A 25597-nucleotide genomic window follows, 5' to 3' on the forward strand; every position below is an offset into this window, starting at 1 on the left:
CACCTATTGCTGGCGTGAAGGATTGTTTTTGAATTTTCTGAGTATCACTTACACAGTGTCCTCTTTTATTAGTATTTGACATTATTAAGGATAACAGTGTAATTTGGAGTCCATTCTTGCAGTCGAGGTGATTTAAAAGGAAACAAACCTTACACATTCACTGTAATTTTGTGTCTAAATCATCTCCAATATTTATGGCATTAATTTCATAGTGCAATGTGTCGTATGCCAGAACAGCATGTTACGTGAATGACTGAAGGCCGTGTCCTGTGGTAGTTGTGTCCTCAGGCATGTAACTGACTCCGCAGACAGATTAAATGACCAAGTGGAGATTCAGACACCTCAGGCTCTGGCAGACGGCCCTGCTCGACGTGGTGGACCATGTTCATGATGTATCCCACATTCATTTCTTCTCTCCATTCTTACTTCAGCTGCACTCTAGGGCAGCTTCTTATTTCCTCCCCTGGGGCATTACAGAAGACTCCTGCTTGACTTCCTCGCCTCTGGTTTTGTGTAGCTAATTCATCTTCTACTACATGCCCACCAGTGGGAACTCTCAGCCCTAGTTACTGCCTAGGCATCTCCTTACTCAAGGATCTGTACTCACCCTCCACGGTCTGAATTAGAAGTGGCAGATGCCCTGGCTGGCATCCTGTCTCTCTCCGCACTGCACGTTGAACCTGTCTGATGCTTTCCTGCCTCTCTGCCTCGTTCACTCATGTCTGCAACCCGGTGCTGCCCCCTCACCTGTCCAACTCATCCTTCCTTCCAAACGTAATCCTTTGACAAACAACTCCCAGCCTTCAGGGATTTCTTCCTCTTCCAAACCTTGCAACTTTTAGTGTAACCTACTGTATTAGTGATTTATTGCAGTGTAACAGATTCCTGCATAACTTAAAACAACAGACATCTATTATCTCCCACAGTTTCAGAGGGTCAAGCATCTGGGAGCGGCTTAGGTAGGTGCTTGGGTCTGGCTCAGGGTTTCTCAACCAGGGCTGCGGTCATTTGAAGGCTTGACTGAGGTTGGAGGATCCATTTCTAAGCTCAATTATGAGGCTTTTGGCCAGAGACCTGAGTTCTTCTCCACTTGGTCCTCTCCAGAGGGCTGTGTGTTGATATGACAGCTGGCTTTCCCAAAGTGAGTGATCAGAGAGAGAGAAAGAAACACCAACTTAGATGGAAGCTGAAATGCCTTTTGTTACCTAACCTTGGAAGTGAAAACCATCACTCCTGTTGGTCGCATTGACCCGCCTTGGTACACTGTGAGAGGTGACCACTCAAAGATGTGACTACCAGAAGGTGAGGTCATCAGGGGCCACCCTGGAGGCTGGTTACTGTACCTGCCTTGTCTTTTTCATTCATATACTCTGTTTTTCCAGCTAGCCTGGGAGTTGTGGAAGTTCAGGAGCTGGTGTCATTCACTGTTGTGGCCTCATTACTTCATTCAAAGTACTTTTTCGTGGAGATGCTTATTTTGTCTTCACAATAAGCTGTTGGCTTTTAAAAAAAAAGGGGGGAGGGGGAGGGAAATGCAAGAAACTAAGGCGGGGGGGGGTTTAGTTATCTAAATCAGTCAATCAGCTACTATGAGGCAGAGCTTGTGAATTCAGCCCTAGGTCCTTCTGATCTAAAACCTGTGTTCTTTCCATTATACATGTGGTTTGCTGATTCTGATTTCTGTACAATATTTTCTACAACCTGCTTGCTGTCTGTAAGCTCTGGTGAAAATTAAGAGACAACTCAGCAGCACCCAGTGATTGCAGGAAATATTTGTATGTAACAATCCCAAATTGTATGAAAGTTTCTAAGAGGTTGTGCTAATCAACTGAAGCCTCGTCTTCTAGGCCTTCATTTGTTCAGCAATTGCTTCATCAAAGCCTCTGATATCTGGCTGTTCTACTGGACAGGGTCGCTTAAGAGGCCCTTTCAACAGGATTTTTCTTATTTGGTCACCTGGGGAGATCCAGCCTGTCACCTCCCACCACAAGAAACTTCCTACCGCAAAACCTTGCTCATCTGTTTCAAACAACGAAGGCTCTTGAGAACAAACTCTAGATTTTTTAGGTTTGGTAGGATTGGGCTATAATTTAAATGGGAATAACTCCTGATCAATTGCCCCAGATACTGTGACTTAACTTCACAGGGAGGGTGGAGGGTTTGTGGGGAGGGAAGAAAAGCAAAAAAGCAAAAAGGAAAAGTCCTTGCTGTACCCTCAAGCACAAAGTTATGGTGGTTGAATTAAAAGAGCTTTGATTTTCTTTTTCATTTCGAACAAGCTCTGTCTCCCTTAGTTGACTTTGAAACTGTGGGATGAGTATAAGCGTTTCTAATTTCAGCCCTTCTCCCTTTATTCTCTGCAAAAAGGGGAGCGCGGCAGGTGGCTTTCTAAAACTTGAACACCTCCAGTTTTTGTGTTCCCTCTCATGATCACCTTTTATGTCCGCAGGGGACCTTTACACTTATTCTTGTAATGCTCCTTGAATTTTTGACTTATTAACTAAAGATACATTTTTAAAAATACCTTTGATTTAGGTATGTCCTCCAGGCCTCAGTGCTTGGAAGAGTTCCGAGTATTGTTTTTCAAGCTCTTTTCTTATCTCTGCGTGGGTATGCTTTTTGTTTTTTATTTTTTTCAAGGCCACGGGGTGGTTTAATATTACATGCCTTACCACAGTGAGTTTCCCCCAAACGGTGGAATTTCTTGGATCTCTTTAAAGAGTCTGAAAACCGTGGGGAGGAGGAGAAAGGGATTTGAAACAGAACTGGGAGTGAGCTTTCTCAGATGCGTTCCTACACCTCGGTGGTTATAAGTTTGTTTTCTGTGTAGATTGGCGTTTCCTTTGGCAGCCGTACTCTGAGTCAGATTCTTCAGAGCTGCAAGGAGGTTCCCATTCTGATTACAGTAGAATTCTGTCTCACTATTGTTTTATTTTTGCATATAGCAGGTTTAGACAAATAATACTTAAATATGTATATAGAGATATACCCACAAGCACAAAATATTTCCAGATGTGTCCATATTTATTTGCAGTTCTTCTCACTCTCGCCTTCAATATGAATGGGCATTTACAAATTCAGGGGCACAGTTGTAAGTCCTTGAGAGGCATTACCTGATCAGGTAGCGTTAAGCAGTTTAGATACATTTTGCAGGGCCTGTGCAGACATAATGGCTAGGAACAGCACAGGTAGGATGTGTCCGCCAGAAAGAATTTAGAGCAGGGACATGAGTGTCCCTGTGGGTGGGATTTCCTTAGAGAGTGCTAAGGGGCTGCTTTGCACCTAGAAGGAAGGTATACAAATCCAGAGAAGGACTATGTAAAAGGAATTAAGGTGACCTGGGTATATTGGCCTCATCACCTTCTGACGTGCATACCTTTGCTTACAATAAACATGCTAGTAATCATACTTATTAATATGTCTAGCACTTTGCTGTTTGTCCCGCACTGTCATGGATTTTATCTTCTTTGCCTTTGTAGAGTCTCTGCCCCCAACTCTGCCCCTTTACCACTAGTGAGTAAAAAATAATTTTCATTTTGTAAAGAAAGAGGGTAGTAGCTCAGTGGCTAAGTGAGGTACAAAGCTAAACCTGGGCAAGTCGGGTCTCACACGCAAGTCTTTTTGACTTCTAGTTTATTACATTTATGTGCCTCTGCTCCTAACCTAACTGACTGTTCGCTAGCTTGACTTCATAAAAGGAGACTAATGTATTGGGTACCCCAGTCCTTTCTTCTACCCTTGCTCCCAGATTCCACGAGGGCAGCATCAAGACCAGAGATGCTTCTGTATTTCTAATTTCTGTTCCATTCTCAGAGTATGACATATATTGGAAATTGTAGCAGTTTAAAATACGTCCACAAATTCTTTGACACTTCCTTTAAAAGATGAGGCCTATTCTCCATGAATGTGAGTTGGACTTAGTGACTCATTTCTAATGAATAGAAAAAAGTGAAAGTGATAATGTGTAACTTCAGGCACTGGATCACGAAAGGCACTGTGGGTTCCTCCTTTCTCTCTCTGCTGGATTACTTGCTCCTAGGGGAGGTACCTGCCATGTCATGGGGACACATAGGATGTCTTATGTAGAAGCCTAGGTGGGGAGGAACTAAGGCCTCTGGCAGCAGTCGGTGAGAAACTGAGGCCTCAGTTTGGAAGTGGATTATTCGGCCTCAGTCACACCTTCAGATGACTGCAGCCCCAGCCAGTGACTTAATGGCAACCTCGTGAAAACCCTTGAGCCAGCCCACCACGCCTGAATTCCCAACTTACAGAAACTGAAAGATAAGGAATGTTTGTTGTTACAAGTCACTAAGTTTGGGGATGTTCTGTTATCTAACAGTGTATAAGCTAATATAGAAACAGATGATGGTGCGTCAAAGAGCTCCAGGCTTAGGATGTTTGTGGTAGTTAATGATAATGACTCAATGATATAAGCTATTATTTGTAGACACCAGCTACTTCTCAGTTGTTTTCTTTCAACTCTGAGAAATGTAGAGCGGTTTTGAGTATTCCCCAAATTTTATACTCACCCGAGGATCACCTAAAAATACACAGTCCAGAGCCCCACCCTAGACCCATGAAATAGCACAGTCTAAGGATGAGGTTTTGAAGTTTATATTTAAAAAAAAAACCAAACCCTTTTGAGATGATTCAGATGCAGACAGCCTGAACATGTCCATTTGGGAACCAGTGAACTAGGACCTTTCCCTTTTTCCTTAAGCCAGCTTTGATAATCAGGGTTTGCTATGGATAATTTCATCTGAGTTCTCTTTCAGGGCCTCCGTCTTCTGTGGTGGGGGAACATACAGCTAGGTCCCCCCTGGAGCCTCATCTCAGGCTTGGCATGGAGCCCATGTCAGCCCAGGGTCCCAGGGACTGCCTGGTCAGGTCTTGTGTGTGACCAGGAGTAGAGAATGGAGATGGGTTTCAGTGCAAATGTTGAGTCTCATGCCTGGTATTAGTCTCAAAAACAGTCATGCTTATGTTTGAGTGTCTCTCCCTGTACACAGACTTCAGGAGTCCCCTTTGGGAAAGAATAGAGCACAAAGGAAAGTCATTAGCTAAGGTGAGCACTCCCTGGAGGAAAGTTGTTAGCCTTCTAGAGTAGAAGTCCTAATACTTCCTGGATGCTGACAGAGTTCTGGGTAAAACAGGGCATGTTTTAAACATGTGTTTTCAGTTCAATGAAATACCATAATTTATAATTGGTCACTCAAGCATATTATGACTGTACACTGGGTATGAGTTCTTCGATGCATATGTCTATGCCAAGTTTCAGTGTTTTATTGTATGACATGGATTGTTTTTAAGGAAAAAGTCCAGACTGTTGAATATACCTATTTCCCTCTATAAGCTCTGTTCTAGTGTCTCTTCAGGCACTAAGTACCTGTGTGACCTTGGGAAAGTTACTTTCCTGCTTTAGAACTGAAGTCTTTTCATTGGAGAAAGGAGAGATACAGACAAGAAGATCCAAGTTCTTATCTAAACAGGTGAATCAGTTCAGCATTGTATTAGTTGACAAGGGCTGCTGTAACAAAATACCACAGACTAGGTGGCTTAAACAACAGACGTTTATTTTCTCACAGTTCTGGAGGCTGGAAGTCCAAGATCAAGTGGTCAGCAGATTTAGTTTCTCCTGAGACCCCTCTCCTTGGCTTCTCAATGTGTCCTTACATGGCCTTTCCTCTGGGTCTCTTTGTGTCCAGTTTCCTGTTCCTATAAGGACATCAGTCTGCTGGGATTAGGGTCAAATAGAGTCACATTTGGAGGTACTGGGGGGTTAGAGCTTCAAAATATGAATTTGAGGGGAGCACACTGCAGCACATAACAAGCATCCAGATTACCCTTGGATGTGAGAGGTCCACTGTGAAGCAATGGCCAGGGTTCAGTGCAGAGTCCCCATGGGCATCTATAGCGGAGGCAGAACAGACAGTAAAGGCCCCTCTAGATATCTGGTCCTTTCTCTGCTTTCCCAGAAACAAGCTCTGAGATTTTCTCTCTGTGTTAGCAGGGTCAAAGTTAGAGTCACAGGATGCTAGTGATAACCGGGACCTTTGAGTCCTGCCCTTTATTTAATAATAGAAGAAGGTGAGGTCCAGGGAAGGATGGTGCTATGTTTATAATTGGGTCTCTTGATTTATGACCCAAGTCTATTCACTCAAAGCCAAGTCAGAGCATATAACCAAACTCTCTGACGTCACTGTTGCCTCGCTCCAACACCTCTGAGATAACCCAGCTTAGGAGAGGTAGGACGTGTTTTTCAAGCTCCAAGGAGGGGAAGATATAATGGCTTTTCATAGGGAATGTGCTAAGAACATTCCAAAAATAGTGACATCCTGTAATCAAAGCTTTTTGTCCAGGGGAGGGCTTTTCTCACCACTTTGTTCTTGGTCTTCCAAAGGAGGGCAGGTTTTTCACCACGAGTTGTAGGATCAAGGCTAGTAAACCTTCAAACTGACAAGAGTTTTGTTATATTTAAACAGGTGAAGAAGAGAGAGAAACAGAAGTGAGCCATTTACTTCTTTAGTTTAATTCCAGAGTTAGAACTGGAAACGATTTTTGATATCTAATGTAACTGTTTTAGACCCAACAGATTGTCAAAATGTTCTAAGCAATTACATCAAATTGTCATATTTCTTTCTGGAATCTGTTAGTGACTTGGGGATCAGAGACGTGACCTGGCCCTTTCTCTGGGTTAAGTGGAAAAAAATTGCAAATACTGCTACACGCTTTTAAGAAACTTTTTAAAGATGCAGGGGCAAATTGAATTAGAATAATCCTCTCAAATATCCATACCTGTTGTAGAAAGCAGTTATCTACATAATCCAGATATTTCTGTCTATCCTGGGAAAGAAATTCTGTGAGAATCACACTGCTGGTCCCAGTTTGTCTCAATCTCATGCTAAAATAACTAGCATTTCATTGTGAACCCATTGAAAGAAGAAGGCTGCCCAGATTTTTCCCAGATTCTGAAACAGGGACATCCGAGTTTAAGCATCAGTTACATGTTATCTATAAAGTGAATTATCTGAACGCAAGAATAGAGATACCTTTTAATGTTGTACAGGAAGGATGAGCTGCTTTTGTTGTATCTCTGCTGTTCATGAGACAGAATATTTGTACGACTGACCCACTCCTTATTTTTGGAGAGTTTTTAAATGATTTATTCATTCAACAAATGATTAGTCGAGTGAGGCTTCCTGCACTAGGGATATAGCAGTGCATGGCAGCAACAAATACATGTTTCTACTCTCAGGGAGTTTAGTGAGAAAGCTGGACCTCCATAAAATAGTTTCACTTTTGAAAGTATAATTGCAGGCTGGGATACATTCTCCACAGGAAAGAAGCATGGTTCGAGGAGGTATGGGAGCAGATAATGAAGGAGACTGCCCCAGGCTGGAAGGTTTCTCCCTGAGGACCTGATTCTGGGTTGAGAAATGATGGATGAGGGAGAGACTAACTAAATTGGAAGGTCCAAGAAGTGGTGGCAGGAGACAGGGCTCTGACAAATAGGTCAGAGGTCGTGTAATAGGTCCAGTAAAGGAGAATCAGTGGGTTGGGAATGAGAAAATTTGGATTTTTGTCTGTCTTGTTTCCTTTTTTTGGTGTAACTCTGGGAAAGGTGGGTTCCTTGGGCCTAATGTCCTTATTTGCATAATGACTGAATTTGAATCAGAGAATCTGAGGGACCTCAGAGTCCCTGAACTAGATTCTTTCATTCATACAAATTGACCAAGCACTTGATGTGTACCGGGTAATCTGATTGGTCCTGCAGTTCAAAGAGGACTTAACTAGGATCACTGACCTCAAGCAACTTGGTCCAGCAGCGGAGACAAATAGATAAGGCAATCCATTGTGTTGCCATGTTGTGAGTGTCACAGGAAGACAGATGAGAATGGGATTAACCCTGATGGGAGGAGAGGGGCAGTTGGGAAGACTTCACAGAGTAAAGGATCATTGACCAAAAAAACAGGGTGAAGTCAGCTTGGGTAGGCAGATGGTATGAGGAAATTCATGGAGATTGGAAATATTTATTGGAACATCAGTGAGTTAACACTATTCCATACTCTATATCGATAACTTAGTCACATCCTTTTGAGCCTCTACGTGCACCTCAGACTCCAAGGTTGATTTTGAAAATCCTTGCCCTGAGTCTCCTTGCTCCATAAGGCTGGGGAAGAGTAGAAGCAATTTCCATGTTCTGTCTTGGTATCCCATCTGTCAGAAAATGCCCTTTACACAGCAGGGTTGTGGTGACTTAATTATTGTTTGGGAGATATTTAGACATTCAGGTCAAGGATGAAATTCTGTTGCAAAACTGAAAGCACATGAGTAAAATGTTGGAAAATGAAGTGCAAGATTTTTTTGTGTGTTTTGTTCTTATAGGGAAAGATTTTAAATGGCCTGACTCTGCTGCCATAGTTGGGTCAGATTGTCAGAAAATTATGTTATGCACCAGAGAAAACAAGAAGAGGCTTTTGAGGAGGTGCTCTAAAATTATTTTCTGTTTATTTGCATAAGTATTTGGCTTGAATAGGAAATCAACATTCCTTGCCAAGATGGGGTTAGCATTCCTATGATGTTTTAAAAGCTGGCCAAGGGATTGGCACGAGAGAGAGGAGACAACCCACGTAACTCAGCGAAGAGTTGCTAGAAATTGGATTGTGGTCGTTTAGTCTAAACGTGATTAGAAACAGAACAAAACAAAACGAACAGTATTCATTTTAAAATCTGTTTCTTGCCTACTTCCAAAAAGACTTGTGAGTATTAAGAAAAAACACAGGACTATAACATGACCATTAAAATACACAACGAACTCAAAATCTCCCAAGAAGCTTTGTGCAGCAGCAACTATGTTTTTGACCAAAAATATTAATTATTTTTAATGTTATTATCATTTGGGAGGCATGGATTTTAGGTGAAAGATTCCTGGCAGTCTAAGCAAAAATGGAAAATATGGTTGCCTAGCAACTCTTATTGACTGATAAAAAAGGAAACAGGTCACAAACTACTATGTATAAAATAAATAAGTGACAAGGATATATTGTACAGCGCAGGGAATATAGATAATATTTTATAATTATAAATGGAGATTAACCTTTAAAAATTATGAATCACTATGTTGTACACCTGAAACTTATATAATATTGTACGTCAGCTATACCTCAATTTTTAAAAAAGGAAACAGATCAGCCTGTTAGGAGATACATTCTTTAATATAGCTCCTCTAATATTATGCAGGTCTTTACACTATAAGCATTGAATAGTATAATTTTCCATGACTTCAGTAAGTTTTCTAGTGATGGCAAATTCCTTTGTAGGACAGTTTGTTTGTTTTTACATTGACCTTCAGTAAAATCTTATACCAGATCGAGGGCCTTTTTTATACGGGGACATAGCTAAGGCAATCCAGACTTATACTTTCCTATTATGATTTGATGCAAGGAAAAATATTAATAAGGGATGGATATTATCTTGTTTTGATCAGTGTTTTAAATCTTGTGTGTGCATAAGAACTGCCTGGGGCCCTTGGTAAAATATAGATTCCAACGCTCACTCCAGATTTACTGAATCAAAGTCTCTAGCAAGGGGTCTGGGTGTATATTTTAAAAATGCACTGAGTCATTTCTTATGCTCCAGCAAGTTTAGGGAGCATTGCCATAGATGGTTTTCCTTAACTATTTTTCCCTGTCAGTTGGGCTTTGTAGCAGTCATTTTGAGCATAAATTGTGATAGGAGCCCGAGGCAAGAGCATTAAAAGTGAAATGATGAAGCCCAGCAGAGCCAGTTTAATTAGCTGGTCTGGAACCATAGTGTCATTTCCCTTTCTCAAGCAGTGGTGCTTCAGTACGCTGCCCATCACTTCCCGCCTTCTCATCTGTTGTGCCGTTGATCCTTTTACCATCTCCGTGTGGCAGGCAGAATGCACATCATACTGTATTTCATCAATTTTAAGATGCACATCTTCCATCAATTTTACGTCTCTAAAATTTGTATGCATTTGAGGACCTAAGATGTACTAATTTGATGACATCTTTTTTTCCTGTCTTAGTGATATATAAAGTAATGGTGCATCTGTATGTTCAGAGGGGTTGACGATTGGATGAACTGTGGTTGTTCCTTTTGTAGATGAGGCATCTGAGGCACTAAGAAGATGATGTGAGCGTGGAAAACCACTGCTAGTAGGGGGAGCCCAGTCTCAGACCCAGCTCTCTGTCCTAGTACTAGTTATTTGTCACTGAATAAGCAATACTGCAAAATTCAGTGGCTTAAAACAGCATTAAACATTGATTCGCTCACACGGTTTCTTGGGATCAGGCATTTGGGAGTGGCTTAGTTGGGTGGTCCTGGCTTGGGGTCTCTCATGAAGTAGCAGGTAAGGCGTTGACTGGCTCTGCAGTCACCTGAAAGCTTGGCTGGGCCTGGAGGTCCCACCTACAAGCTGGCAGTCGGTGCTGGGAGGCCCCAATTTATCCCCATGTGGGCCTCTCCACCAGGTCTTGAAAGAGCCCCCCCACATAGTGATGGGCTTTCCACCCGCCTCCCCTCCCCACCCCAGCAAGTGATCCAAAGGACCGAGCCAGGAAAATGTTGCGGTGCCTGTTATGACCTTGCCCCGGAAGTCTCGTGCTCTCACTTCTACACATTCGATTTGCCACACAGACCAACCCTGACTCCGTGTTCGCGGGAACTACACAAGGGCATGAATATCAGAAAGTGAGGGTCTTTGGGGCTGGCTGTTTCCTTCGCACCACGTTGCCTTTCCAACGTAGTTTTGTCCCGATCTGCTTGGCCATCTTATATGCTTAGGTCAGGCTCTTGGAAAACTCATTGGGGTTTATATCCCATTCTAGCACTTCTGAAACTTTAATGTGCCTACACATACTTGGGGTCCCCTGATTCAGTAGGTCTAGAGTCCGGCCTGAGATTCTGCATTCTAATGAACATTCTAACATAATGCCCTTGCTCCTGGTCCATGAACCACACTCTTAGTAGGAAAGTGAACTGAGCCAGGCAGGCCTCCAGTGGCCCTCCGCAGGGCTGCCCTGCAACCGGAACTCCTCTCTCCTCAAGGGGTACTTGCCCCCCCTCCTCTTATTTTGACTGAGAGACTAATGGTTTGGGGGAGGGAACTAGGGAAACCAGCCCACTTCACTAAGTTGGTTAAGGGAAGGAGAGGCATGAAGCCGGTAAGAACCCAGGCATTACTAGGTAGACAGCTTGCTGCAGCTGTGAGCCTCTTCACAGTGAAGGTCAGGTTTCAGACAGCAACAGCTGGGTGCTCGAAACAGCAAGGCAATTAGATTGCAGGGGGTGGTGGGGGTGGGATGGAACACAAACAGCGCTTAAAATGAAACGTGTTGATGCATTGTTCAGAGCTCAGATGCCCACCAGTGGAATCCCCATCCTCCTTTCTTGCCTCTCTCCTCTCTCCCTCTTTAACAGACACGTGTGCGCGCACACACACACACACACACATTAGCATTCAGGAAACCTTTAGACCTACAGTATACTTCCCTGAATAAAATGGAAGTTAGAGCGGCAGCAATCCCATAAATGCTGCCACACTTTAAGCTGCTTGGCTGAGATCTAGAATGCTGGCCCTGGCACTCTGCCTTTTTTTCCTTGCCCATGGCAAAACTTCTGTCCTGTGTCTTTCTACCCATCAGTTAAAAGGAACACATTAGACTCTAAGCTCAACAAGAGAGGAACTCTTTCTTTTGTTCATTTCTCTCTCTCTCGCTGTATGTACGTATTTAATACATACACATATACACACGTGTATACATTATAAATAAGGAGAAGAATAAATACACCAACATAATGCGTGGAGAGAGGGAACTCTTGAACCGTTTGAATCTATCAGGAAAACATGGTGAGGCCTCTGCAGTGGAACACAGGGCACTCCAGTTTCACATTCTAGCTGTTGTTGGGGACTTTTGGAAGGGGGTCAAGTTTATCACCTACCTTTTCTTTATCAGCCATGACAGTCTATAACTGTAGAAGCTAAAAATTGCTATTTACCGGGCACTTACTGTGGGTTGAGCACACATAATTACATCATTTAATCTTCTGACAACCTGCGCGGAAGGTAATGATCACCTCCAGTTTGCAGAAGAGGAAATCAAGCCTGTGAGAGGTGAAAGTATTTACCTCACACAGCTAGTAGGTGGTAGCTTTGCAGGCCGTCCCAGACCGATTTCAGCCTAAAGCTGGTGTTTAGTGTCCACGGTCACAGAACAAGATGTCCAGAGAAGGAAAAAAGAGAATGATAGCGCTGTCAGACCCGGAAGGGCTCCCAGCGCTGAGTCCATGCACTTACTTTGCATCTGTCCTTGGTGCTGTGAAGGCTACTGAGATGCATTTCATGGGACCTCTGCTCTGGAAGAGTCGATATATTCATGGGACATTGATAGGAATTGCAGTCATCTGAGGCTACCCATTAAATAGCACCCAGTCCATATACATGGCTGGTGGGAATGCACAATGGCACAGCCACTTTGGAAAACAGTGAGACACTTTATAAGAAAGTTAAACACACACCCCACACTTAACAAATGGCACAGCTATCATACACCTAAGTATTTACCTAAGAGAAATGGAATTTATGTTAACACAAAGGCATAGTTTTTTTCATATTAGCAAAAAACTAGACACAACCCAACTGTGCATCACCTGGTGAGTAGATAAACAAAGTGCATCATATCCATACAGGGAAATACTGCTCAACAATAAGAAGAAGCCAGCTGTTGATTTGGTGAATTCAACAACATGAATGAATATTAAAAGTTCCATGCTAAGTAAAAGAAGCCAGCCATGAAAGGCTAAATACTTTGTCAGCTATGTGCCCTTCAGGAAATGGTAAAACTATAGGGATAGAAATCAGATCTGAGATTGCCTGGGGCTTGGAAAGGGGATTGACTGCAAAAGGGCATGAGGACATTTTGGGGGGTGATGGAAGTCTTCTGTGTCTTAATTGTGGCTATAGTTATCAAACTGTGTACCTTTGTCAGACTCATCAAACCGTATCTGTCAAAGGGGTGAGTTTTATTGTAGATAAGTTATACCTCAATAGACTTGACTTTAAAAAATACATCAGTCCGTCCAAACCCACCATTTTCCAGATGGGGAAACAGGCCCCAGATGAGGGGAATGACTTGCTATAGTTGTGAGTTGGGAATACAGGTTTCTCGGCCCCAGTCCTGAGGCAAAAGCAAGCTGGAACCTTGGCCTCCTGTCCCGGTCCATGGCACATTCCAGGGAGCCCTGGAGCACTGATCCTCAGCTCTGAATGCAGCTCCATGGGTGGCTTTTTAAAAACTCACACTCCACTGTGCCGCTCATCGGACTGTTGACTTGCAGTTTGGCTGGAGGTCTCCTCATTAGAGAATAAAGTAAATTAGCATTCAGCCAGAACGAAAGCTCCAGTGATGAATTTCTGTGTACATATTCCATTGACTCTGTTGGGAAGAAAAGGCCTCAGTGTCCTACCATTAATTTATTCGGAAGAGTGCCTTGCAAGGCTTTGTCATCCAGTCTAGAAAGAACAAAATATCCCAGAGATTCACACCAACATCTCCTTGCAGAAAGCTGGTGAGACTTGGAGTGAGCCAGACCTGGTTTTAGTTCCTAAATTTCTTACTTCCTCACTTCATGCCCTTGAGTAACCACTTCTCTGTCTGCAAATTAGTAATCCTAATACCTACGTCTTATAGTTTCTTCAAGGTTTAGGTAGGAGATTGGGAAATTAAGCACCTAGCCCAGCTACGAGAGACTTCAGCGCGGCCAGCCGGGGGGGCTTGTGCTTGACACACATTAACTATGATTCTGCCCATTGTGGAAATGATCAAGCCCGGGGTAAGTAATCTGTCAGCCATTGTACCACCTGGCCACAACCCCTGGGCTATGTGTAGATTTCAGTAAGTGATTATGGATCTGAGTCAAGTCCTATTTATAAAATAATTGATTACAGAGTTTGGAAAGGAGTGGAATTTTGCTTCTTCATCTGAGAGAAAGCCTTACTTTAACTTTTTTGCTTTTTAGGAAAGAATGGGAAACCATTGAAAACAAAATTAGGGCCCTGAGTGAGTGCCAAACTCCCAGTTGAAGGGAGGGTATTTTTCCCACTCAGACTCTTCTATCTTTGCCCAGAAAAAAATACCCCAACCACTGGAGAGACCTTGAGCTATTTAGGGCCCAGGGAGACTTCCCTCCCACCCCTCAGCAGGGTGGCTCTCTGGGGACATTCTCTGTAATCACAAATCATTTTGCCTTCTAAGATTGAGTCTGGTTTAATACTAATGGAAATAGGGTCAACTAGGCTTAGGGTTGACTTTTCTTAAACTTAATTGTTTTTCCTCTTTTACAATTGTAATAATATACCAAGTAAGTTTTTCATCTTCACTTGAAAATATGTCTCATTCTGTCACACAGCCAGATTTACAAAACACCAACTAGTTTTAATAACCCAAGACAACTGGCAAAATACCAACTGGCAAACTTACCAAAGACAGTAGAATTAGTTTCTTTCTTTTTTTTTTTTAATTTTTATTGGAGTAGAGGTGATTTACACTGTTGTGTTTCAGGTGTGCAGCAAAGTGAATCAGTTATACACATGCATGTATCCACTCTTTTTCAGATTATTTTCCCATAGAGGTCATTACAGAGTATTGAGTAGAGTTCCCTGTGTTATATAGCAGGTTCTTACACGCTGTGTCTGTTTAAATCCCTCCATTATATGCTTCATGTGTGTGGACTCAATTTTCCTTTCCCAACTACTGTCTTCCAGTATGAAGTGGTCAGTTACAGATTCTAGTGCATTCTCTCAAGCACAGTGACAACAGTGGTTTAGGTGCCAGAGATTTCTCCGCTGCTCAGGGCAGAATTATCCTCTTGGGTAGTTAAGAGCCTGAGGACTAGAAAAACTGAAGTCAAGGCTACTGGTCAAAGTGGGACAGTCTCCCAACACCAGCTCAGAGCTGTTTCCACTAGCCCACACCACATTCCCTTTGTGTAGGTTATTTAATAAATTAATTTCACAACCCGTAGAACACAGTAGGAAACAATGCAGTTACTGAACCATAGGAACACAGCTGCCAACATCTTGTTGATTCAGAATTGTCCAAACACTTCCATGTGTGGGCGGGACTGATGCAATTTGCTGGTTCAACAGTTGACATTGATAAATTGGAGTTTCGTTTCCTCAGCCTTCTGTTGGAGGTGCTAATGAGCATGAAAAGCTGGAGAAACACAGGCGGGAGAGGAAGAGAGAATCTTGCCTGATCTACATACTAAGTAATTGAGCCTGGATGATGTAGACTTGACACTGCCAGGTAATAGATGGACACTTTTGAAGGCACTAATAGAAGCCAGATAAAATTAGCACTGTGAACATTTTAATTAAGTTCTGCTTGCAGATTGTGTGGGCTGGTATCTTCATTAGAGGGAATGTTTGCTTTTCCTAATATTCTTTCATATGTTTTCTGAAATATTCTTTTATAGTTCATGCAGCACTAAGCCAAGATTACTTGGCTTCTGGAAGATGAGGAGGTTGGGCCAGATGATCTCTGAGGTCTTTTCTACGCTCCATGTTTTTACTTGCTTGGCAAGAGAATTTGTCTGAAATGAATTGCATTCCCCACACACACATTCATCCAGGCCTCTGTTCTCACCATTCGTTGTTTCCATTCATCCAGTAAGCACTTGGATGCTTTCTCTGTGCCCGTTACTGTGCTAGGCACTAGAACAGGCCACAACGCCACCAGGCCCCTACACCCAGGAGCTGGCATTCTAATTGGGAGCTAGGTAAGTAAGTAGAGTGTATCAGGGATATGCCTGGGGCAACACATGGCAGCAACTAGACAGAATCAAGGAGGGCTGCTCAGAGGATGTAATACTTTAAGTTGCTCCTTGAAATAAGGTGGAGACTGGGGGGAAGAAGAGTGTTTGGATGGACTTTGCTCTGTGTACCTCCCAGGACTTTTTGCCCTAAAGGTCATTTGGCTATCTGCGAGATGTCCTTCCAGTAGAAGTATTTCTGTTAATGCTTTGGCATAGGAGTCAATGATTACTTCCATGACTTCTATATTTTCTCAACTTCTTAATCTTAATTTTATTCAGAAAAAAATTGATTTGAATAAAATGGGTTGGCAAAAGTACTGAACTTTTGAAATTAACCTTTTACGTATACATATGTGAAGTCCAAACCAGCCATGAGTAATCTTTTTCCTATCCTTTCAGCTCTCAGCCAGGAGAGTACACTTATCTTGGAGAGATGCATTTTGTTAAGCCGTGATCACAATCCAGTTAGGAATCCTCCAGCTACAAGTCATTTTAGAGATTATCAGACATTTATTATTATTATTATTTTTTGCGTTACGCGGGCCTCTCGCTGTTGTGGCCTCTCCCGTTGCGGACGCGCAGGCTCAGCGGCCTCGGCTCACGGGCCCAGCCGCTCCGCGGCATGTGGGATCTTCCCGGACCGGGGCATGAACCCGTGGCCCCTGCATCGGCAGGCGGACTCTCAACCACTGCGCCACCAGGGAAGCTCCTATCAGACATTTATTGACTCAATGTTTTTAAAGCAAATTGGATTCATTTTTGTATGGCATTAGTCAAAATTAAATCTGTTCTAAACAGAATTTCTTTGCAGGTAATCCTGATTTTTTAAAAAATGTTAAATGTGTTTGGTTAAAGTTACCTATAAATAGAGAACTCAGGATATTCAGTGTGAAAATGATGTTTTAAAAGATGCCAATTTAACTTTGAACGAATACTTTAGTAGCTTCTAAATGTGTCAAAAACAACTTCTATCATATTATTATATTCTATCATAGCTGTTTGGTAGAAACCAGAGAAATCAAAGGTTAACTGATTATTGGCATTAGTGTGATGGCCGGGCTGTCCTGTAAAGGATTTAGGTTTGTATATTTATAGCCCATCTCAGCAACTCTGTGTGGTCATACTTTACTCTTATACCAGAGTGTCAGTGCTGATCCAAGACTTAGGAGACCTTGACCCACTCCAGGCTCTGACACTCGCTAGCTTTGTGGGTTTTAAGTACTTGTAGTCCTGCTTTGGCATTCTTGTCCTTAAGTGTTCTCATCCCTTCAATGAAGTGGTGAGACTAGATGCTCTAAGGACCCTGGCACTTTTGAGATGGATGAATGTGAGTGACGAATGCTTCCTTCCCATTTGCACGCAGAGAAGCAAAGCCATGAAAGAGAAAATGATCCACTCGCGGCTGTGGGGAGCATCACTGGCTCAATAAGAATAGGTCAGCATGCTCTCTCTTAATCACCCTGATAGCACTTACTTGATATTGGATTTTATGGTTCACAAAGCCCAGTGATTTGCATTTGCTCTTATGTTTGTGGGATAATTTCTAGGTGGATATTTAAAGGGCACGAGAGTAATAAAGTTAGTTGGCAAGATCTTATTTTAATAGTGAATTCTATCCCACCATGCCTATCAAAATGGGTGTCTGAAATGAACTAATATTACTTTTTTTTATTGAATCTTATTTCGAGGAGAAACGAATAATTAAAGTGAAACAGTAAGAGTTACTCTCCAGGGTATCACAGGTTCTCCTCTTCAACCATGTTTAGAAACAACTTCCTGTAGGAGTGAAGAATTGAAGCAGATTCCCCCACTCCCCATTGCCTTTGGATGGATTCTGTTAAGCTTGTTTGTGCTCATGTAATTGGCTTCTGTATGACTTGCTGTGAATAATGTCTCTTGGTAGCCTCACATTTAGGAATATGATGAATATATATTTGTTTGTTTGGAATCAGATCACATATTTCCGTGTAAAAACACCCCAAATAATGCCTGGGTTCATCGGTGCCATTTTAACTCAGTCACCTGCTGAGCCCTAATACTTGTCTTCTTAGCGTGGGTTGGGGGTAGGAGTCCGTGTAGTAGGAAGGAAGAGCAGTTTTGAAGCCAGCACATCATTTCCTTGGCCCGGCCTCAGGAGGCCTCCCTGTCTCTGACTTCTGTCCTCAGGGCCTTCCAGCGCAAATCACAGTCCAGTGAATCAAGGCTCGCATCCCAGCCAGGCAGGCGGTCTCCACTGTGGGGAGAATGTCTCACTTCGATTGAACACATTTTATACTGAGGAGTAAATGGTCATTAGCACCTTAACTTCCAAGAAGCAATTTCCATTTTCTCTTTTTAATTGTGAAAATGAACCTAATGGGTAGAATTTCAGGCAAGAGGGGAGGGAAAAGACAGAAAATCCAGGCCTGAAAATCTGTCTCCAGGTTCAATTCTCCCTAGATTTCCCAGCTTCTTTCATTTCTGGACCCCTAGTATTTGAAAGCTTTAGTCCCTTTGCCATCTCCCTGGAGCTGTGAGAAGGAGCTTATTAAGAAAAGGGGGAAACGGGATGTGGCTAGTCGTTCCCACTGACCTGTGTGAGATGTTTGTAAGTCAACTGTCTTCTTCTTTATATATATATATATATATATGTTTGTAAGTCAACTGTCTTCTTTATATATATATATATATATATATATATATATATATATATATATATACACACATTGGTGACACTGCTTGGCATGCAGGGATCCCAATTCCCTGACCAGGGATCGGACACGTGTCCCTTGCCTGCAGTGGAAGAGCAGAGTCCTAACCACCGGGCCGCCAGGGAATTCCCAAGTTTACTGTCTTCTGAATCAGACACCTGGGTTCAAAGTTCAGATCCACAGACTATGTAACTTTGGGTAATTATTTAACCTCAGAATCTCCCTTTCTTCATACCACTCAGGGGCAGTGTAAAGGTGAACAGTAATACATTAAAAATCCTTGGCTCAAAGTAGATGCTCAATAAATGGGCTATGTTATTAAGAGGCTAGGAGTGGTTGGATGATGGCATTAGCAATATCGGGAAGACAGCAGCATCAAGAAGAATTTTCGTATCAGTGACATGGACATTGTTATTTCAAGGAGGCATAATGTCAGACTCTTCTGTGTGTGTGTTTGAAATAGATTGCTGGGAATGGAAAACAGGTGGTGAGGCTGCAATGTAGGTACCCCAGGAGTGATACCTCCAGATGTGTGCAGGTGAGGCCAGCTGAGCTGCTTCCACGGGGAGGGGGATGGGCCTTTGCAGTGAGAGCCCGGGGAGGGGTGTGTGGGGGGCCAGGATGCTGGGGAAGCTTTCAGACACAGGCTGAGCAGCCACCGAGGCATGCGTGCTTTCATCTGCAATCACTTGTTGTCTGTCTGAGGCGAGAATCAATACCAGAAGGAGAAGGCGACAAATCATTCATTGCCCAGAGACTGGCTGTAGATCCAGCGCCCGCTGTTTTCTTTCTAACCGCTTTAAAGAAACTTCCCCGCACGTCCTTTCCCTGAAACATGGAGCCTCACCGCTGGACGCGGAGAGGTCCTTGGAAAGATCTGAAACGACCTTTTGTGTTGTTAGGCATTACTCTCTCGGGGGAAATTCAAGATAGATGTATTCTGTCCCATTCTGCTTCAGTTATATCAGCACTCACCACATTTCGCTTTCTTTTTTTGCATCTGTTCCTTACTACTCATGAAGTTTAGAGAAACAACCCATACGAAAGGTCTGTATTTGCCTCTGCGTGTGTCAGTGGGGCATGTGCTTTACACCCATTGCACCCATTACACCCATTTGCTTGCTATAAACTCACTCTTAAGACATCTCCCCCTCCTTCCCTCAGCTCAGAAACACACTCTTTTCAGTCAGGAAGAACATTAAAGAGCATCTTGTCCAGCCAGTTCTCTTGGTGGCAACCAGCTGGCCTCTCTTAGGGAGCACCAGGACTGGGGGTCCTGCTCAGTTCGGAGCTGGTTCGGATCCACCTTCTCCATAGGGCATTAGCTGGAGGGTCTGCCCTCCAGGCTCCTGCACCTCTGCCAGCCCCCAACCTGCCTTGCAATGTCTGGAAATGGGTAGAGAGTCAAATGAGCGAATAAAGTGGGCATAAAGTGAAGTCTTCTTAGAGCTTTGGAATGATTAGAGCAGGGAATTTGGGGGACCCCCCCCCCGCAATCCCACAACAGCATTCTGTATAGAGTAGATCTTTTGTAAGCAACTGATTTATTTTTCTGCTGAAGGCCAGCCTCAGGCAGAATTGGGAAGTAGCCAGCTTGATAGGATGCAGTGATTTTCAACCCTTTTTATTCCTCCCTTTTAAAACTGTAGGACTCTTCCTTCAGATAGAAGCATCAGAGGAAGCCCAATACGTAAAACAGATAAAAGTGATTCTGGGGGGGGGGGCGGGAGGCCCAGGGGCTGCCCATCTGGCGCAGGTGCAGTCTCCCTTACCCTTCACACGCCCTCACCCTCCACTAGCTACAGGACCTGAGAGGAGGCTCGGCCCTTGGCACTCAGTGTGGAAGCCACCATAGCAGTGAAAAGCGCACGTGTGGGGCTCGGGCAACCCTGTGTGAGTCACCACAGCAAAACCCTTAACCACTGAGTCTGACTCTTTTCTTGTAAATTGAGGGTAGAATGTCAGACTGAAAGATTTTGCATATTAAGTAGTGAGATAACATATAATATACTTGGTTCGTAGCAGACACTCAGGGAACAACAGGGCTTATGGGGAAAACAGGGTGAGGAGCAGATCACTCCAAACCTATTTGACCTTGTAACCAGGAAATTAACGAAAGCAGTAGCAGTACTGAACAGAAAAAGACAGAATACTCTAATACAGGAGTTTACTGTTGAAAAAAGATTAGAAATGGCTTTATGAAAAGGGTTTTAGGGGGGAAAAAAGGAGGTAAAGTTGTTGAATTGTGGAGACAAAGATGAAATGCACTAAAATCATACAAAAGCATTTCCATGACAGATCACATGCCAATTTGAGTCTCGAAGAATTTGAGCGTCATTCGTTCTGCGGGTTGATGCGTTCTGCTGTGTTTGAGCATGTTTTGTTTGATGGCTATTCCTTGGTTGTACAAAATATTAACATTCTTGGAAAATTGCGTATGAACTACTAACAGTACTTTTATTCTGCTGACATAATTTCGCTATTTGCAGTCCGAACTAATTCATATTATAAGGACACATTCTGTATCAGGATGGACTGTTTCTAGATCTCAGTAGCCTAACCCCCAGGATTCAGGGGGACACGGGTGAGTCTGTAGAAAACTTACCTTGTGTGAGACTTGGGAATGAATTCAGATAGCTGTAATACAAGTCACCTCATAAATATCATAAAATATCAGGTTAATCAAAAAGATTGTACAAAGAAAGAAAGGAAATAACATGTGTGAACGTGGGGGGTTAGGAGGCAGAAGCTTTTAGATGGAGTTGGCCGGATTTCAACAGGCAGGGATGGAGGGTCAAAAGGAGAGAATGAGCAAAGATTCGGGAGCTGGAAAGCAAGGACATAGTTAGGGGACCAGTAGAGTTTGGGGGATCCACTTTGGGGCTGGAGCCACTGAGGAAGATAAGGGAGCAGTAAGACCCATGTTGAAATGGAAGTTGGCCTCAAAATGTGGGAGGCCCTTTTTAAAATAAATAAATAAATAATTTTTTTTGCGGTACGTGGGTCTCTCACTGCTGTGGCCTCTCCCGTTGTGGAGCACAGGCTCCGGACGCGCAGGCTCAGCGGCCATGGCTCACGGGCCCAGCCGCTCCGCGGCATGTGGGGTCTTCCCGGACCGGGGCACGAACCCATGTCCCCTGCATCGGCAGGCAGACTCTCAACTACTGCACCACCACGGAAGCCCAATTAATTATTTTTATCAGTAGTTTTTGGCTGTGCCTCGTGTCATGTGGGATCTTAGTTCCCTGACCAGGGATCGAACCCGTGCCCCCTGCGGTGGAAGCACCAAGTCTTAACCACTGGACTGCCAGGGAAGTCCCCTGGGAGGCCTTGGCTACAGGGATGGTGGCCACCCTATAGGATTTGGAGCAGGTGTGATGCGATCAGATCCGACCTTGAAGGAGCTCCTTTTGGCAGCTTATGCTGGGTGGTGGTGAAGGGGAGTGTAGTCCAATTAAGAGGGGTTGCAGTTGTCCTTGTGAGAGACATGAGGGCTTAAGCTCAACTGTGACAATGACATACAGTGGCAATAGGATGTATAGGGAGGGCATGACACAGCAGACATTTTAGAGATAGAATCTCAAGCATTTATCAACTGAATGGATGGTGTAGGGCTCTGGTGATCTAATGATGACAAATGTACTAGTTCAGTAATGATAGCCAATACGGAGCTTGGTTTTGGAATGTTTGAGAGCTCAGGCTGAGGGCTGGCAGGGCTATGGCACACCTGGGTTCTGGGACTGGTCTACACTGAAGTGTGGGCCAAGGTTGTGGCCCTTAGGTTACTGCTGGGTGATCCATGCAGAACAGAATAAAAGAACTTGCCCTCAGCTCTGGGAGGGGAGATGGTGTTCCCTAGATTGAGACCTGCCTGAGCCCCAGTCACTGCTCATGTTCTGATCTTAGGACCATAGCATTTTTACATTTGAAAGACCTTAGGGATCATCTCATCTCTAAACCTCTTGCTAGATGGAAGACTATGACCCATAAGGGTTAAGTGTGTGTCCAGGGTAAGTCAGAGGCAGAACCAGACTAGAACCCAGGACTGTCACTTTCCAGTCTTTTAAGGAAATCTTCTAAGTAATGGCTGTGTATTAGAGTTCTCCAAAGAAGCAGAACCAGCAGGATATAAAAGGAGATTTATTATGAAGAATCGACTCATGCAGTTATGGAGGCCGAGAATTCTATCTGCCGATTGCAAGCTGGAGACCGGGAAAGTTGGTGCTGTAATTCATTCTGAGTCTGAAGGCCTGGAACGAGGGGAGCCAATGGTGTAAATCCCAGTCTGAGGAGGGGAGGAGACGAGATTGAGATGTGCCAGCTCAAGCAGTGAGGAAGGAAAAAGAGGGTGAATCCTTCCTTCCTTCCTGCACCTTTTTGTTCTGTTCAGGCCCTTGACAGATCAGATGATGCCCACCCACGTTGGGGAGGGCCATCTACCTTACTGAGTCTACCAATTCAAATGCTAATCTCATCTGGAAACACCCTGCAGACACACCCCCAGATTTGGGCATCCCCTGATGTAGTCAAGTTGGCATCTCAGGTGAACTCTCCTAGGCTTTTAGAATTGTTGATCCGTTACTTTGTTCCTCCAGAGTAGTTTCTAATTTTTCAAAGTTTTCATTTACCCATTTCTTCTTTTGACCCTCATTTGATCTCATCAGTAGAGAGACATTGTTCCTCTTTCCAGATAAGCAAATTGGGCATGACAGGTAATGAACCTTCCTCACCACACAGTGAATTAATGGACGATCAGGATTAGAGCCTAGATTCCTTAAACTGATTCCATTTTCTTTCCTGTAATTGGATTGTAAATTTTGTGACGGTGCTAAACCAGTTCTGAAAGAGTAGTCCTGGACCAGCATCAGCATGAACCTGGAACCTGGAACTTGTTAGAAATGCACATTCCCAGGTCTTCCACCAGAACCACTGAATCAGAAACTCTGGTGGCCGAGGCCCAACAATCTGTGTTTTAATAATTTCTCCAGATGATTATTCTGCATGCTCATTAGAGAACCACTGTAGTTACAAGACAGAATCTATTCAGTATCAAGGATTTCACTACCTTTTGTTCATATACCAAATTCACAGAGAACAAAAAAGATGGTACTAAGCTAAAACTGACCATAAAAATCAGTACATCTGTCTTTTCTTGTTCCTCCCATTTCCCTCTCTGCATCGCTCCTACCAACCAGGTACTTCGCGCTGACTTTTCATTAAAAATGCTTTTCTGTCCCCTACAAAGCTGGCAGAGTTGTCTCGAGCTTTGATTCATTCAACCCCCATTAGTTGACAAACGTGGGGAAACTAAAATCAAAAGAAGAAAACAAGAAGGGAGGGAGGGAGGGAGGGAGATGGTTGAACAGATAGGCAAATACTGGAACATTTCCTTAAAAAAAAAATCACCTTGCCCAAACAGCAAGGTAAAAGCCAGTAATATTAATTGACCCAGAGAAGCATGAACAGAATATGCTATTTTAAAAAGAAAATGACAATTTCTCAGCGTCTGCAAAGTTCCGGAAATTGTATTGGGAGCTTTATTACGTAACTACTTCAGGCAAGTCTCATAATAGCCTTCTGAAAGAGGTAGTAGTATCCTCATTTTTAATCTTTTTTTAAATGGGGAAACTAAAGTTTCAAAAAGTTCAGGACACTTACCCAAATGTCACAAAGGTAATAAATCATGAAGCTAGGGTTCACATTCAAGCTTTTCTATATCCTAAAATTATGATCTCTCCATCACATCATCCACGTTATCTCTTAGGGTATCTTCCTCTTCCACGTGCCTTCTTTACCTTAAAGCTGTGGAAATTTATCAGTGAAAGTATATGACAGCCATCCCACTATTTCAAAAGAATTGCTGCAAGCAGCACGCGGACACTGGGGAGTCACCGATAAGAAACACTGTATCTGAAACCCAAATCCATTTCGGACTCACTTAGAAAGCATATCAGGAGAATCAGGTATGAATTTTAAAAATTTATATCCAACCTTCAGGCCTTTCTCCAGTCCTTTGGCTTGGAGCCAGTCCGAAACCTTAAAGAAAAAGGAAGGCACGACCTCTAGTGGAAACATGGAAAATGTCCTATGGTTTTGCTCAAGGGTTTCTCCCCAAACCACCCTTCCCCCCTTTTAAAATGAATTTATGGAATTTTTCATCTGAAAGGTACTCTCATGACAAGACTTGGGTCAGTGCACAAATGTCATTTTCGTAACGACCTTAAAATGAGATTTCTGCATCTCACAGTCACATCACGCTTGGGTTTGAGTCCTTTAATGACCTCTCTCAAGCTGGCACTACTTTTTAAAAGAATGCTTGTCATTTGGTCTTTTTCCCACTTTACTAGAAAACCTAATCTCACTGGATTTTTGGAAGGGACACGGTATGCATATGGGTGTCTGTATTAAATCCACCGTGTCTAAATTCACCTCCCGGGCAGTTGATAGCTTTGGAGATTGTACACTTCTGTCTAAACGGTGTGATCTTTGATTTCAAGGACTGATATAAATCTCCTTAGAGATTATGCTTCAGTCCTTCTGGGGTGGGATGGGGGGACCCATATTTTCCCACCGTTTGGTTAGTGACCCCGGCATGGAGTGGAGAGAGCCCTTGACTGAGGGTCAGGACTTTGCGTTTGCTTCTCAGTACCTGTGCCAGGTGCTGTGCTGTGTCACCCTTGCCCTTTGGGCCTTAGCAACATGTTCTGTCCCATGACAGTTGGAGTACAGAACTTTGGAATTCATTTCTGGCCCCAATAATCTATGATTCATTCCCATTCTTTGTGCAGGGTACACACAAGTTCCTTCTTTCAAAATAATTGTATGTGATCAGACTAGTTTTTAATCTTGTTCAGGCCAAAGAACTCTGTGAATATTTTGTACACTTATCTTGGCTAGTCACTTAGCTGTCAAGAGCCAGCTTCCATGCCTGTACAATGAGAACTCTAGTGTTCTTCACAGCATTATTGCTGGGAACAAATGAGAAAAGGATCTGGGAACTGCAAAGCATCATACAAAGTAAGGCAGTGTTTATTTGGATTATTTATTGATTGAAGCCAGGTTTAAAA

At 43.3% G+C, this 25597-nt stretch overlaps 1 protein-coding gene across 2 annotated transcripts in view; it reads left to right on the top strand.

The window, feature by feature from the left end:
• Positions 1-25597, top strand: part of MB21D2 (Mab-21 domain containing 2) — a 103114-nt gene that overhangs the window by 62096 nt on the left and 15421 nt on the right. Inside the window, exon 1 of one of the 2 annotated variants that reach the window (XM_022569520.3) lies at positions 1544-15332. The exons of the other annotated variant lie outside the window; for it this stretch is intronic. The gene's annotated coding sequence lies outside the window, so the exon portion shown is untranslated. Of the gene's footprint in view, positions 1-1543; positions 15333-25597 lie in introns of those variants that run through there. 2 annotated transcript variants of the gene reach the window in all.

The sequence above is a fragment of the Delphinapterus leucas genome, chromosome 4 (assembly GCF_059928025.1).
Source record: "Delphinapterus leucas isolate spDelLeu-1000000601 "Yukka" chromosome 4, BTC_Dleu_Yukka2, whole genome shotgun sequence".
Classification (NCBI taxonomy): Eukaryota; Metazoa; Chordata; class Mammalia; order Artiodactyla; family Monodontidae; genus Delphinapterus; species Delphinapterus leucas.